Raw genomic sequence first — 16672 nt, 5'->3', positions numbered from 1 at the left:
GTTGTAATTGAGCTGACTTGATAATTTGTATGGTATAAATATAAGGTCAAATTGAGACTCTAATATGTATGGGCGAGTATGCAAGTGTTTTGATTGATTGAGAAGGCAAGTGTGAGCTAACTTGAAGGAAGGTCAAATATTCTTGAGGAGCAGCAAAGTTATATTCAATCAAGAAGGATCTAGCATGAAGTAGAATAGAGATCTGTAATCAGCAATTCAGTTGCATCCCATTTAGGTCATTTCATTGTTTCTTTCTTACCATTGTAGTAGTGATTCCAAAATTTCTTAACAAAGTTGGTTTGATAGCCAATTGTAAATCCTCTGACAAGGTGACAATTCTATTGAATTGTTCTAAAAACCTCTTGGAAGGCCACTCCTTATAGGTTGATTAAATTCTCTAACAAGGTCACACCTAATAGTGTGTTTTGTACCATTTAACCAAGTTGGCTCCTAAGAGGGCTCACTTCAGAAGAGTGAAAATCAGTACCTAGTTACTTGGCAGTTTTTCTCATATTGGGTTTCCACGTTAAATCCTGGTGTCTCATGTGTTCATTTTATTTCTTTTATGCTTTCAAGTTAATCACTATGAATTTTTAAGATCAATAATAAGTAGATCACACTACTTTTATCGAGTTATAACAATTTCTATGTGTTTACCAAATAATAGCAGTAATCAATTTTATTTTTAACATCCAAGGGATCTAAAATATTTTTGGGATAATTGATTCACCCCCCCCCTCCCAATTAATCCATCTATATTTCCAACACAATAGACCTATTGGTCTTCCAAGAAACTTTTCCAAATGAAGGAAATGTATTCTATACGCAAAAGAATATGGAAACTAGTAATGAGCTAAATTTTCATTGTGCACTCTTTGTCTTTCTTATGGCTCCCAATTTTTCTAATAATTGTTGGAGTTGTAACTCAACAAGGTCATAAGAGTGATCCTTCTTCACTATCTTGTATCTTAAATCCACAACCATACAAGACACATTGTTCAATCTATTAGATTGAAAGAACTTGTGAGAAATTATTTTCACTGTAGATGTAATTAGGGGATTTGAAATTGTATCTATTGTCATTCCTCTTTTGTTCCATATAGCTCCTATATTCTTCTCAATTACCTTCTTTGCATCACTTCACATGGTCTTGGTTCTATCAAGGTTAGGATACCCTATTACTCATTGAATGATCCTTTTTGTGATCTTTGTAGGGCCATTTTCTAACCATACAGAGTGATCATGTATTCTGCTTAGTACAATCTTAATCCATTTTGTTTTGTATACATTTGGAAAATCTAGGGCATGGGTTAACCCTTTTCTCTCTACAATTTTATTTTCCTCATTCAACACTCCATCAACACATAGTTTTCCATACAAATCTTTGATTTCCATTTCTGTAACACTTCCAACCTTATAAGTGTAGCAACATCTTACATCTTGTATCATCAAAACCTATGGTGGTATCATCAATAACACACCAATCTTTTGTGATCTTTGTAGGGCCATTTTCTAACCATACAGAGTGATCATGTATTCTACTTAGTACAATAATCCATTCTATTTTGTATACATTTGGAAAATCTAGGGCATAGGTTAACCCTTTTCTCTCTACAATTTTATTTTCCTCATTTAACACTCCATAAACACATAGTTTTCCATACAAATCTTTGATTTCCATGTCTCCAACACTTCCAATCTTATAAGTGTAGCAACATCTTACATATTATATCATCAAAACCTATGGTGGTATCATCAATAACACACCAGTTGGATCTCCCTTGTATGAAATCTCAGAAATAGCTTGGAAGGATGGTTATTTAATCTCATTTCTTATTAATTGAACATTCAAAACCTTATTTCCTTCCTTCCTAACAATAGTAGAAGAACTAGACACTATTTCAAATAACTAGGGACAACATAGCCTGACACATCATAAATACCCTATGAATCTAATGATTAGTGACAAGTAGCAGCTGAATCTAGTTCACAAATACTTGAATCCTTCACCTCAATTTTCCTTATTCTCTTTTTTCTCTCTTCAATCTCAAATGAACACAAATGAGTCAAGAATCAACCATATAACCCTTAAAACTCATCAATAAATGCTCACTGCTTACATAGTTGTAAGCTTGACTATTATAGCAATTTCAACTCAATTAGCTTACACATGATTTCTTCTATGCTAAAAAACCATAGTGAGCTTGGCCAACACTATCACCCTTAATAGCTTGGCATCAACTGAAATTTCATTTGCATTCGACAACAACTAAAATTTCATTTCCACTTGGCAAAAACTAGAAACTTTTCATGCTCGACAACAACATGAAAACTAAAAGAACTTATAGATTTCTTCTAGGTTATGACCAATACATTGCATCTTAATTCATGCATATATAATCTTTTTAGAACATAGATTCTTGGAATTGATGTAAAATATATCATTGAAATATCAGTCCCACATACCTTTTGATTGCCTAGTTGGGGGTGATGTGATCACCTGATCCATTGGATGAAGTGACCTCAACTAAACTTGATGTATTAAAATCTTCCTTTTTCTTCCATGTCTTTTTCATCTATGCTTTGACTTTTTCAACATCAACCAAGTTCTCTTCTCCTTTGTTGAATTCACTACAAGAGAAACTTTGACCTTGTTGGATAGTATCTATTGATGTGACCAGTCCTTAAACAACTAAAACATGTCGTTTGACTCAACCATCTACTGTAATCACTTTTGAAATGTGTTCTCATGGGATTCTCAACAATATGTCCATACTATTGATAATAGTGACAACTATACCTTGTATGTAACCCCATTGTAGGGTTTTCTATTGTGTTGTACCTTTGTTTGCTTGTTTGATGTCCACTTGGCATTAGATTTGCATTCATATGCTTTATGTCCATACTTCTGATAATTGTGAAAATATCCTTCAAATTTTTGTGTGCTTGAAGTCTTGGTCTAGCATTCATGTGCTTTATGTCCTTGCTTGTTGCACTTATGGCAGTAACCCATGAACTTCTTCTTAGGGTTCTGATTTGCATTGTTGCTCCTAAAAAAATGTGTTGTATGACCTCACTTTCCACAAATATGAAAAGTGGGTTTTTAGTTCTTACCTTTGTGGCTTCTTTGTTAACCACTTTTAGATGATTATCCTTTCTCCATACTGGTGTATCCCAATCTAGTAGTATCATTGTTAGATCTAGGAGATCTCATCAATTTTGCAAAGTACTTGATGGCTTCACTGGGCTTGTTGAAACTTTCAACAAATTATTTTTCTCTTCTTAGATCATTTCTTAGTTTTACATTTTATAATTTTAGGGTTTTGATCTCAATGCCCTTACCATTCAATTCATGATTGGAAATCATCACTTGATTCATTGTTTCTAGTTGTATGTTAGCAATCCTTTATACCTTTGATGGCTTCTCTTCCAGTCTATTTGTCAATATCCTTTTGTCATCTTCAATCATGACTTTTTCTTCCTCATCTTTATTTTTCTTCTTGATCACCTCACATAGTAATACTTATTGATATTCTTGTTCTATCTTATAAAGGTTTCTAACCTCTTCAGTTAAGGAACCATTCTTTTCCATCACATTTGCAACTATCACATCAAATTCACTTGAGTTTCCATCTACAAATAATTTAGTAGTATCTTCCTCTTGTTAATGTGTGTCATTCTCCTCAATAGCTATATCTCTCCTTCTCTTTAATGAACCCTTCAACTCATCTCTTGCTTCCTTCAACTGATGTAGGGCAAGATGGATTTCAATCTTCTGGTTGTCAATTACTTTTCCCAACTTGTAGACTTTCATCTTCAAGATCTTTCCTCAAAGCTACAAAGCTTTCATTTTCAGATAACAAGGCTTGGATACCAATTGTTAGATACAATAGAGAAAGTAAACTCTTGGAGGGGAGGGGAGTGCTGGGGTTGAATCAGTACTTCAAAACTCTAACAATTAAAAAATTCACCAAATATCCATCTAACAATTTGCATGTAAATTAAAATACCAAACTAATCATATTCATCCATAGCATGAAAACAAATAACATTAAACACATATGACACAAGATATTTGGTTACCCAAAAACCCTCTAATGAGAAGGTAAAATTGGGGTGGGGATGACACTCACAAATCTTCACTACTATAGTTGTAAAGTGTATCCGATGAAGGTTACAATTGTTTGATCATAAACTATGATCTACTTTGTGAAAGGTTTTCCCTATTAAAGGCTTACAAAGACTATTAGGTCTTACCCTATTAAAAGATTCCAACACCCTATTAGAAGTGTGCCTAGTTAAAGGAATTCAACTTACAATGAAGTAAGCACCATGTTAAAGGATTTACAATAGCCTAGTAGGACTACTCGGTTAAGAGATTTTACCAATTCACCTATTAGATTGTCTTAGCCTTGATCCATTGGTTAGCACCTCTCTATTGTAAGGAAACTCAAGTGTAGAAACAGCTTCCTACACTAATCTCTTAGGAGAAGTATGGTGCAAATCCTATTAAAATCTTTTACACTTACAGATTCAATATCATGTAAACAACAATATTTCAACAAAGCAAGCATAAAGAAAATAGATAGAGAAAGAAACACATAACACAAAGATTTTCCAGTGGGGAAAACTTTTTGGTAAAACAACCCCACCCCTCTAGAACCTGCACAATGTATTATCTTCAACACAAGGTTAAATACACTTACAATGCAAGTTCAACAGTGACAACAGAAGATTCCAGTAGCAACTCACAGTACCAACAATACACTTTTTCGCATCCCCCTCTTCGCAACCCTAAAAACACTTATAACATGTGCTTCACTTTTAGGGCTACTCCCAAAGGTAACCGAACCCCACTATTGGGTTAAAGTGTACAATACTCAAAATTATCAGTTGCCACATGTCTTCATCTATCATTGAATCTTCCTAACATAGCTCTTATGTGTCATAGGAATCCATCATAAATGTTTTAGCTATGATCTCCTTATACACAATTCAAGGTGCCAACACATCAACATTATTTGCAAGAAATACATTTTACAAAATAAATAATAAGAATAGGAATTATCCAAGGTTGAGACACCTTATTCCTAACATCTGCTAGATATCATATTACCTCTTTCCTAATGTATAATTGATCCTCTCTAATTAGATGTATCATTATGTCCTCTCTTTACTTTCCTTTGTTCTCTCTAATTGATTATGCAATTCAATCCTTTGTCACAACTCCTTAGTCACCATGAATACTCTATCTGCACATGCAAACTTCTCTCTTCACTCATAAAATCTTTAGGGTTTTCCTTCTTTAAGAAGACCTAGGTGACCTAAGGTTAGGTAAGAGTCAATGATTGTGATTCACCCATTTTGTTGCTTTTAACATCCCTTAATCTAATTGGTTGTATGACACATAGGGATTCTCAATATAGATTCATTCTTATCATCTAGAATCACAAAATAATCCTTAAGTTAGCCCAAAAATGGTTTACATAGGAGTTTGTGCCATTGCAAACAACTATGTCCAAAACTATTTTCTTGACACTTGAAGCCTCTGATGCTCAACGTCCACTATATCTTCAATGTTGTAACATGGTCTCTAAATGACTCGACATCCAATATTCACTTGGCATCCGAATCACTCAGCATGTATTAACTTTCTCCTCACTAGAGTGACTTAGTAACTGTCTGATTGGCACATACTAGTGCTTGACACATACTATATATCTTTCTTAGTATGCATTATCTGACAACCTATACACGACTTTCTCAACATGCACTAAGTACTATTTAGGAATTACTTAAATGTATTGTCACTCATATGTCAAAACCACAATGAGATCAATAATTTCTTTGTTTCCATTTTATTCTAGTTTTTTTAATTTAGCTTTATTATGGTTGAGATTTTTGAAATAATTTAATAACTATTATTAGTGTTTTTAGATGTTGACTATTAAATTAGCCATTGAGCATATTTTTTCTTATTATTTGTGTCAGAGACTATATGCTTTATAGTGTTCAATAGGGTGTGCAGGATCACGATGTGCCAAACTATGGCCTTAAGTGGCAGTGAAAAATTAACAAATTAGGGTTATGTCAATTTGACACATTATTTTTAAGTAGTTATGAACTATATATCAAAAATTTGTAAGAAAAGAATCTATAGGAAATTGAGTTTAGCATGTAAACTATAAGGCCTTATCTGGAAAAGAAATTGATTAGTCAAAATTTTAGATTTTAATGCAATGATATGAAAATTTCAAGACAAAAATAAAAAGTAGGCATGTGTTTGACCACCCTAATCAAAATAAATGATAATGTTTTTATTATAATTCCAAATATAAGAAGTAGACTCATTTCCTAATTTGACACAAATTTTTGGGTATTTTTATTCTAATTAATTAATTAATTATGAGTTTTCTACTATAACATTTTCAGAATTAAAATAAATCATGTCCGACCACCTTAACTAATTTAAAACCTTACCAAAAAAAGTTCTTATATTAGGCAAAGCATAGAATGCAATCCAACTTTTGGATTTCAAAAAGGTTACACCATTTGAAAGTTATAGTTGTTTTTCAATCAATACGTCAATCAACACTTTATAGGCATCTTCATTAGAAATTAATTTATAAATACTTATCAAACTCATAATTTTCCAACAATTATGTCGATAGAGTTTTGAGTTTGTTCTCAAGAAACCCTTTTTGTTTCATTGAATTTGGATGAAAAAAGAGTCATCAGATGGTCAGTCAAAGTCTAGATGTTAGATAAACATGACTCAAACACATTTATTGAGTTGATCGAATAGGCTTGGTAAATACCAAGCCTAATTGGGTACCTAAAAATAGGTTAAATACCCAAAGATTTTGGGTACATGGTCGAGTTTCATACACCCAAAAAGTGACAACAAAATCCAAAATTTCAAATTTGAGATATTTGGGACTACTTTGCCAAAAGTTCAACAAACATATTTAAATATGTTTGAGTAATATTCTAGTATTTAAGATATAATAATATTTGAATATTCTTCTTCTTTATTTAATAATATATAGTACTATAATCCTAATATGCTATATAATTATATTATATATAGTATTCAATATAATTATATAGCATAGTAGGATCATAATACTATATATTATTAAATATATAAATATTATAATATAAATATATAGGTATGTGTAGGATCATGGTGGGCAAAAAACTAGTGATTTGAAAAAAAAGGTAGTCCAAAAATATCCAAAAGCGATTTGAAATTTGCTCTGACTTTTTTCCCCAATCTTAATACCAATGCAAAAAAAAAACTTCCTAAGCATATCGGGTATCCAATATATTGGATACTCGATACGCATGGGTTTAAAAAAGAAAATCCAAATGATTTCCGTCATTTTTTTTCCAACAACAATGACCTTCAAAATTGGGTATAGGGAAGGAGATTGGATATACGAAATAGTCAAGCCATTTTTTCCATTTTGCATCCAACTAGAAGTAGGTTGAATTTTTATTGTTTTTCAATTGATTTTAGTTCTTTTATTTTTTAATTTAGGTTTTTCTAAAGAAAATGAAAGTTTTTTAATTTGATTTATAATTTGTTCATTTAAATTCAAATTCTATATTTATTTGCATTATAAACAGGCATGGAAGACCCTAACGAACCTCTAAACAATCCCCCACTAAATGATGATCCTCAAAACAATCCACAACCACCACTACCCCTTCAAAACTCTCCTCAAGTTCAAGACTTAGTTCAAGAAAATCTAAATCAATTAAGGGTTATGCAACAAACATATAAAACTATCCCTACTTTATCTCCTATCCTAGCCACCCTTAATATTATTGTGGCTAATATTGAGACCCTTATTAAGCAACATGACGCAATTCTTTATTGGCATGATGAGATGTATGACCAGTTTGATGATGACTTGGATTATGATTGGGTTGTGGCCCTTAATATTTGTAAAATGGAATTAACCGACCTATTTTCTGACCCTAAAATTGGTATTGTAGTTGACCCTAGAAAAAAAAATCAATCAAATAGTACACTGATGAGGCCATTATAAAGGGTTTTTGGGATCATTAGTGAGTGATTTTTTACAAACCAACAAATGACAATATGGAACTTCCCATAAATTTCTTGAGAAAATTATATGTTGATTTTATCAAAGGGAGTAAATTTAATTATTGGAGCATGAAGCCCAACATGGGCATAGGAGATGGAGCTCCATAGGATAGACCTGAGGCAAAGTATAAGAAAGCCACCACATTTGTCTCCTTTGATATCTCCACCCATTCTCTAGTGCAACATCCTAATGTCATTATCAAGGCTAGTGTGACATCTATTAGAGTTGTTCATTATATGAGAAGTTTGCTAGTCACCCAGACTATGTCATTTTTTCCTCCTCGTGTTGATGATGTTTGCACTATTACATATGAAAGTTCCTCACATGTCTATGTGCCTGATACTTGCATTATGTGCAAGAATATTTTTTTTAGTCCCATTACTAGTTATGAGTTTCAATTTTAGGTTGGGGATGATGACACAGCATGCATGGCTACAAAGACATACACAACTCCTACAAGAGATGAGGAGAGGCAAGAAGAGACATGGACTCCTTTTTTTGTACAATTAGTCTATACATTTGATTCACCATTAAATTTTTAATTTAATTTTTTTTTAAATTACAATTTCATACTTATGTATATTATGTGATTCATTTATGTCTAGCTGACGAAAGAGGAGCATATGAGAGATTTGGATGTTGTCACACTTTCAACCATTTCATTTGGCCTTGAGAGGTCAATAGTGTTTATTATTTGATTACTCATTAAGTTCCTATTTGATATTTTATTTTACATGATTTCTCATCTTCTTTTTCTCTTGCAGGTTTCACCTGTTAGTGGGGGACAATGTGAGGGGGTTGTGCCACCAACCGTTGATAATGGGAAGGTCATCATAATTTTTAAAGTAATTAAATGCATTATTAGATATATATGATTTATTTATTTATTAACTATTCTAACTTTGATTTATTTATTTTTTGTTCATACAAGATCTAGCAAGTTCAGAGAGTGCATCGAAGAGGCCCCATTATGATGATCCTCCAGTAGCCTAGGATATAGTAGTTTTTAAGGGATGCCTTAGGGCACATTTTTAAATGATATATGCCACATTTTATGTATAAAATTTGATTTCATAGATATATTTTGATGGCATGTGCCACATTTTGCATACAGATGTGCATTTTGACATACATTTGCATCAAATTTGTATATGATTATATATTTTGATATATTGAATTATTTTGAATTGTTGTGCATGTGTATTTGTATAGTGTATGGAATATTATTTATTTTAATCATGTTCATTATAATATTGTTAATTGGAATCTCATTCATTTAAATCTTGGACATGGTTTATGAAATTTTATTCATTTTAGTCTTGTTCATTAGAATATTGTTCATGGTTTATGTAATTGATACCACAATAAGAGAGAGGAATTGAACTCCTTCAAAGATTTAAGCAACCCAAAACCCAAAAACCCTCTTAAAAAAAAAAGCCACAAGCCAAGAGAAGTCCATGATTTTTTCAACATCCAATTGACCACAAACACAATGAACGAACAACAAAATGAGTGCTCTAGGTTACGACCTTCAAAGATCCTTGGTCAAAAATGCTTAGTGCACCTTGTGGACACTTTAGTGTGTGATTATCACAAACATTCTAGTGACTCTGTGTTCAAACTAAGGGTGTGACTAGGGTTTTACCTATCCATCCAAAGCTAACAACATTGAAGAATTGATTCCATAACAAATAGTTTCAATGTTGTGTACTAGTGGACCAATTCATTGAGGAACACTACAAGATTTGACATCAAGTGAGATCATTGTGTCAATTTCAAACAAAATTGATCCTCCCATAACTGAGAGAGTTTATTGTAGAAATCAATATCAAAGTCATGTAGCATCTAACAATTCATTGATAAGCTTCATGAGCTCCTAGTTATGACCCTCAGAAAATCCCTACCCAAACATGCTTAGGGAACCTTGAAGATGCTCTAGTTCAGGGTGGTCATGAATGATCAAGGATCTCTATGGATGAAATAGACATCTTACTAGGTTTCACCCTCCCATTTGGAGATAATGGTGCTAATGAAGTGATGCCACAAAGAATGGTTCAAAAGTTGCATAGTGGTGCACCATTTCACTGAAGAACACTATGAGATTTGACATCGACCGAGATCACTATGCTAACTTCAAAAAAAATTGAATCTCATAGAATTTAGAGAGGTTATTGTAGACATCAATATTATGGTCATATAGAATTTGATAGTTTTTTAGTAGACCTCACAAGGACCTAGTTATGACACTTGGAATATTGTTGCCCAAATGTGCTTAGGGCACCTTGGAGATGCTCTCATTCAGGGTGGTTGTGAACAATCTAGGATCTCCATGGAAAAATATAGTGGTGTCACTAAGGTTCACCCACCTATCTAGAGCTAACAATGCTGATGAAATGATGTCATGAAGAATGGTTCAAAAGTTGCACAATGGTGCACCAATTCACTAAAGAACACTACAAGATTTGGCATTAACCAAGATTGCTATGCCAATTTGAAATAAAATTGAATCTCCCATAGCTCAAAAAAAATGGATTTCATATTGATATTTATAAGTATCAAAGGCAATGAATGAAGGAAGAAATGAAGATATGGAGTCATCTTACCAAATATTAGCATAAGAATGTTTCATACAAAACAAGATTAACATCATTACAAATATCACGACTAATGATGAATAGAAACTAAAGGTAAAAGAACAACATGAAACCAACCTCCCATTCTTGGCATATGAGTTAGAAATAAGTAAGAAACCCTCAACATGCAAAACATCATACCTCCATTATTTGGAAGATTTACATACTCTAATCGAAAATAAACATTTCCAATTTCTAATAAGGAATTGAATATGCATAGTGGTTCCTTTCTAAATTGAGTGCTTGTACTTGTAATTTAGGACTTTTGATTGAAAGTTATAATGGATTGATTGTCATTTAACCAATATAATTTTAGAGTTTGTGTGTTATGTTATTTTTTTAATATGATTTTAGATTCTTCGAGCTTTCATGAGTGCATCTATAGTTCATATATTTAGATTTAGAAAAAAAGGGATAAATTAAACAACTTCAAGACTTTTTTAAATAAAGAATTCTAATTTTCATTTATGTTAGGATAGGATAAATATGAGCAAGAAATCCTTTTGGCTCAAGGCTATCAAAGTTTCTATAGAGGGAAAAAAGGAGAATGAAAAAATAGTTGTAGGTTTGAATAACTTGAAGAAACAAGCCAAATAATGAGGTATTCAAATGCAGATTCAACCAAGCATAGAGTGTTGATGAATGATGACCAACAATCTAGTCAGAATCATGGGTCTGGAATTTGTTCCATGGTGGCAGCAACAGATGGTTCTTTTTCAAACATGATAGCTCTTTTCCAAACATCTGTAGTTTTTTTCTGAACATGTATGCAATGGGATCTTAATCATTTTATGTAGGGGAGAACTCCAAGCTTTAAAAAGTTAATGGTTGTCTTCCATGAAGCCAAGATTACCCTATTTTGGTTATTCCTCCAAAAGTAGTGATGGAGGATATTGAGTACTAGACTAAGCATGCATGGATCTATAAATTTCTTGGTATTCAGATATCCTTATTGGATCATAAGGCATGGATTCACCATTCATGGCAAGTGGAAGGAGATATGGATATAATTTTGGCTAGGAACAATTATTGCTTTATTGTTTTCTCTTGCATGCCTATTCATAGAGATTGTGTTTTTGAAGGGGATCCTTGTTTTTATAACCACGTGGGGCTATTTGTTAAACCTTGGCATTCATGATGTAACTTTGTTGAAGATCCCCCCTCAAATGTGCTAGTGTGTGGGGTCACCTACCACATCTTCCTCTTGAATTTTGGAGAGAAGACAATCTTTGTCAAATTGCTTCTTTTCATGGAAATTTGGTTGCAATTGTGCATCAATCCCTTAATAAAAAGGTTATCTCTTATGCCAAAATCTATGTTGAAATTGATTTGAATAACTCATTACTAGATTCTATCGAAATTTGTCTTGGGTCTTCTTCTTGGGTGCAACAATTGGATTATGAGTCCTTTCCTTTTTTATATCAAATATCTCATGAGTATGGTCATTTGTAGCATCAATTCCCTAGGGTCTCATCTTCTAAAGGGACAAATGGATCTACTACTAGCAATGGTGGTGGCCAGACAGGCACTATAGGAAAAGGTAGAACTTAGATGATAATATAGCTAAGGGGCATGCACAAGAAGATAATGTAGGAAAATGGCAGACTAAATTGAATGATATTGGCTCAAATAAAAATGGCTCTATTCTTGCTTTCCCACAAGCTAAGGGGCATGGTCAAAAAAGGCCCTTCAAAGACCAATAGTCATATTCTCATTTTAATTGATTTAAGGTGTTGGAAAGTATGGTTTTAGAGGAGGTTATTCATCCTAATATCTCAACTAATCTAGTTTGTAATGAGGAAGCTCCACCTCATGATTCCTATGAAGCATCTCAAGTTGTGGTTTGGTAGACAAATGAGCCCCCTATTACTCCTGAGTCTAGAGAATTGGTGACTTTTATGGTGCCGCAAGATAATGATGGTGTTATGGTGGACTTAGTTAAGGATGTGTTGGCATCTGGTAAGGGTAACATTTCTCTCCTTCCTTTAGGTTTTTTTCAAAGACCTTTTAAGAGGGTTTTTTTTACTTCTCCTCTAAAGAGTAGGCATAGAAAAGACCAGGAGAAGCTCAAATTTGCAAGAGATATGTTGATGGAGTCTTGGGTTATGAAACCCTTGGATGATCATTTCCCCCATTCCACTCAGTGATGATTATCCTCTCATGGAATGTTAGGGGGTTGAATAGAATCCCTAGATAAAATTCTATTTGAATGATTTCGTGATGGATTATTCTCCAAACACTTTTTGTGTCCAATAGACTAAGCTTTTAGTGGAGTCTATGAACCAATTTGTCTATAGTATTTGGCCTCATGGGTAAGGCTAGTGTCTTGGGTTATGGGGATTATTCATGGTTTGACTATCTTTTGGGACCCTTATAAAATTTATCCCCTTAGTTGGGTGTCTTCTCTTTCAACTCTTTCTATGGTAGCTTATTCTTTGGATTCTGGTGAGGTTGTCCTAATTACTAATGCATATGCACTTGTCAATTTTGTGGGAAATGTGGAACTTTGGACACATATTCAGCATGTTATAAAATTTCATCCATACCATACTTGGATGCTAGCATGAGATTTCAATTCAATTTTAAGTCTAGAAGAGAAGCAGTGTGGGTTGCTCCAGTTAGGGCCTTCCTCTAAGCTTCTTCATCAAAATATAGATCTTTTGTATCTTTATGATATTAAGCCTGTTAATAGTCTCTTTACTTGGAATAACTGAAGGACTAGAGGTGATGTTTTCTAAATGGATTTTTAGTTTCTTGCTTCTGGGTTAGTGGTGCCCTCATTCTCTCTTCCGAAATTCTAGACTAGAGGGGTTTTGATAATTGACCAATTAAATTTTCTACTACTGGGGTGATTATTGCCAAGAGTCCTCCTTTTGAGTTTCAACTCATGAGGCTTCGAGACTCCTCTCTTCATGATCTTATTTCTTGTTGTTGGAGGGATGTTCCCCTACGCATGTTTTCTTTTTCTTACAAACTTCAATATGTCAAAAGGTGGCTCAAGAGATGGAACAACCATTGTTTTGGGAACCTTTAGAGGCTCACTCAAGAGTGTCTAGATGTCATAACAAGATAGATTAGGGATATTGGTTTCTCAAGGGATCTAGGTAATGTTGAATCCCTTTCTTTTAGAGATGTGGAAGAATGGAACTTCGGGAGGAAATATTATGGAAGTGAAAAGCAAGAATCGATTGTCTGTAGGAAGGAAATAAGAACACTGTCATTTTCCACAAAACTATGAAATCTCATTAGAATCATATCTATATTTCTTCTTCAAGGTTAATTCTAAAGGTATCCAATTATCTTCCTACCAACTTTGTTTTAGGAGGCTACTCAATACTTTTCTAACCTCTTCTTTGAGGATTCTCCTCCTGCTGATAATGAAGAGAATATTATTTTTCCTTGTATTCCCTCCCTTATTTCTCAAGAAATGAATGATTATCTTATGCACCCAATCTCTTTAGATGAGTTGGAGGAGGTGGTCTTTGGTATGCCTAAGATAAAAGCTCCTGGTCTTGATGGCTTTCATGTTGAAGTCTTTTAGGACTTTTGGGATATGGTTAATCAAGATTTTAGAAGTTGTTAAGGAATCTTATTCTAGCAAGTAGATGCTTCAAGCATTGAATTCTACTTTCTTGGTTCTTATTCTGAAAAAATATGGGGCTAATCAATTGGAGTTTTTAGACCTATTACTCTTTGTAACGTGGCTTACAAATTTATAAGTAAGTTGATTGTTGAGGGACTCAAAAAGTAGCTACCTCCTATTATCTCATAAGAACAAGGAGGCTTTTTTGTAGGAAGACAAATTTTAGATGGGGTGGTTATTGCTACTAAAGCTATCCACTCTATGGCTAGCTCAAGGGAGCAATATACATTTATTAAGTTAGATATGGATTAGGCCTATGATAGAGTCAAATGGAGCTTTCTAAGGGATATTATTCTTACCTCTAGGTTTATCTCAAAGTGGGTGAGTTGGACTATGAGCTATGTCACTTCTTCCTCTTTCTTTGTTGTACCTTCCCAATTATTTGGTGCTCCTAGGTGTCTCCACTAGGGTGACCCTCTTTCCCCCTATCTTTTCATTATTATGGATGAGGGTTTGGGAATATTTATGAAGTATCAAGTGTCCCAGAATTCTATCAAGGGTGATGCTAGGGCAATGGTTTACCTTCTCTTTCTCATCTTCAATTTTTTGACGACTACTCTTGCGAAAATTTCTCAAGTCAAGGAGATGAAGCCTTTTGACATAGTTTGGATATTTAATTAGTGGTGAGAGGCTAGAAAGTTAATGATCACAAATATTCTATATATTTCTTTAACACTCTTGAACCTATTTAGTAGAAGATTGCTAATATCCTTATTTTTTAGATTCCTTTGACATATTTTGGTACTCCTATTGTTGTTTCTAGGTAGCCACGAATCTTCTAGAAGAATTTGATTACAAGCTTTGGGAGAAGACCTTTTAAATAACTAGACCCATAGATCGATCTCTAATACTACTTGTGTTGCCCTCTTCAACTTGTTATTCAGGCACTCCCTATTTATAGAAGCACAGTATTTACTTTCTTAACGAATTTGATGCTCTTTCTTGAAAATTTCTTTAGAGTGGTAACTTGTGTAACTCTAAATGGAGTTTGATTAGTTGGGAGTAGAATGTTTGTATGCCTAAGGAGGAGGGTGGTCTTGAGTAGCCAAGATTTGGCTACTAAGCTTTATTAGTGATGATGCTATGGACAATATCAACCATGGGCTTGTATAATTACTCATAAGTATTTTAGAGGTGTTGATCCTTGGTATGTTTCCATGCTCTCTCCTGAAGATCGTGACTTTATGGTGCGGAATACTCTCAAGATTTGAGCTCAATTGGTTAAGAGGGGCCTTTTTTGGATATGTTAGGGCTCAGGCTTTGAGGCTTTGTTTTGGTCTGATGCTTTGGATGACAACCCTCTCGTCTTAACCATTTACCCTTATCTTCAAACATTGTGTGATTCTTTTCTTACTACTAGATGGGATAAAGTGGCTCATTATAAGACTCCTTATTAGCTGGTCTTGTTGCCAAATATAGATGGAAGTACTCTTTAGATTAGCCTCCTAGGGGCTCAGAGGTGAAGCTCTCTAGGATTCTAGCTTCTAGGGAGTGTTGCTCTCTGCCAAGGCCAAATGTTTTGGCTTGTTGCGCTACCCTATCTAGTAAATTATTCTTCTTCTACTAGGTATTAGGAGATTACTAAACAACTATTAGGAGATGTTGAAGTTCCTTGGTAGAAATGAGTTTGGAATAAGTTTTCTTGGTCCAAATGTAATTTCTTCATGTGGTTGGTGGCTCACAACTAGTTTCTTACGTGGGATAATCTTTGTAAACATGGATTCTAGGGCCCATTATTTTGTGTGTTGTACGATAATAGAGAAGAGTCTATCTCTCGTCTCTTCTTCCATTGTTCTTTTTTTTCCTAGTTATGACATCTTTAGTAGAGCGCTTGGGGTTTCTCTTATTGGTATACTTCCTCCTTGCCAAGTGCCCCCTCTAAGGCTTCACCTCTTCGGGATGCATGGATTGTTGGCCCCTCTTTTATTCTTTGACATATCTGGTTGGAGAGAAACATATGAATCTTTTAGGATGTTTAGATTGGAGTCATGCATCTTTGGTTGAAGATTCCCCACTCTCTTCAAGAAACTATTCAAGCTAAGTGTAAGTTAGATGGAGGTATGGATCCTGGTGATCTTGTTATTTACAGCCACCTTAACTTTCATTTTCAAGATGAGTTATTAGGGGTTTCATGTCAATGGTATCATAATGTTCCAGACCATCCTAGACATCATGGGAAGCAACAGGTGAACCATGTGGGACATTGGTCATCTCCTCCACCTGGAGCTCTTAAAGTCAACACCGATAGTTCTTCTTGAAGGAATCCAGGTCCTATTGGC

The sequence above is a fragment of the Cupressus sempervirens genome, chromosome 4 (genome assembly GCF_028749045.1).
Source record: "Cupressus sempervirens isolate cs-2001-9-10 chromosome 4, ASM2874904v1, whole genome shotgun sequence".
NCBI classification, from domain to species: domain Eukaryota; kingdom Viridiplantae; phylum Streptophyta; class Pinopsida; order Cupressales; family Cupressaceae; genus Cupressus; species Cupressus sempervirens.
Note: the sequence above shows the minus strand (reverse complement) of the source record.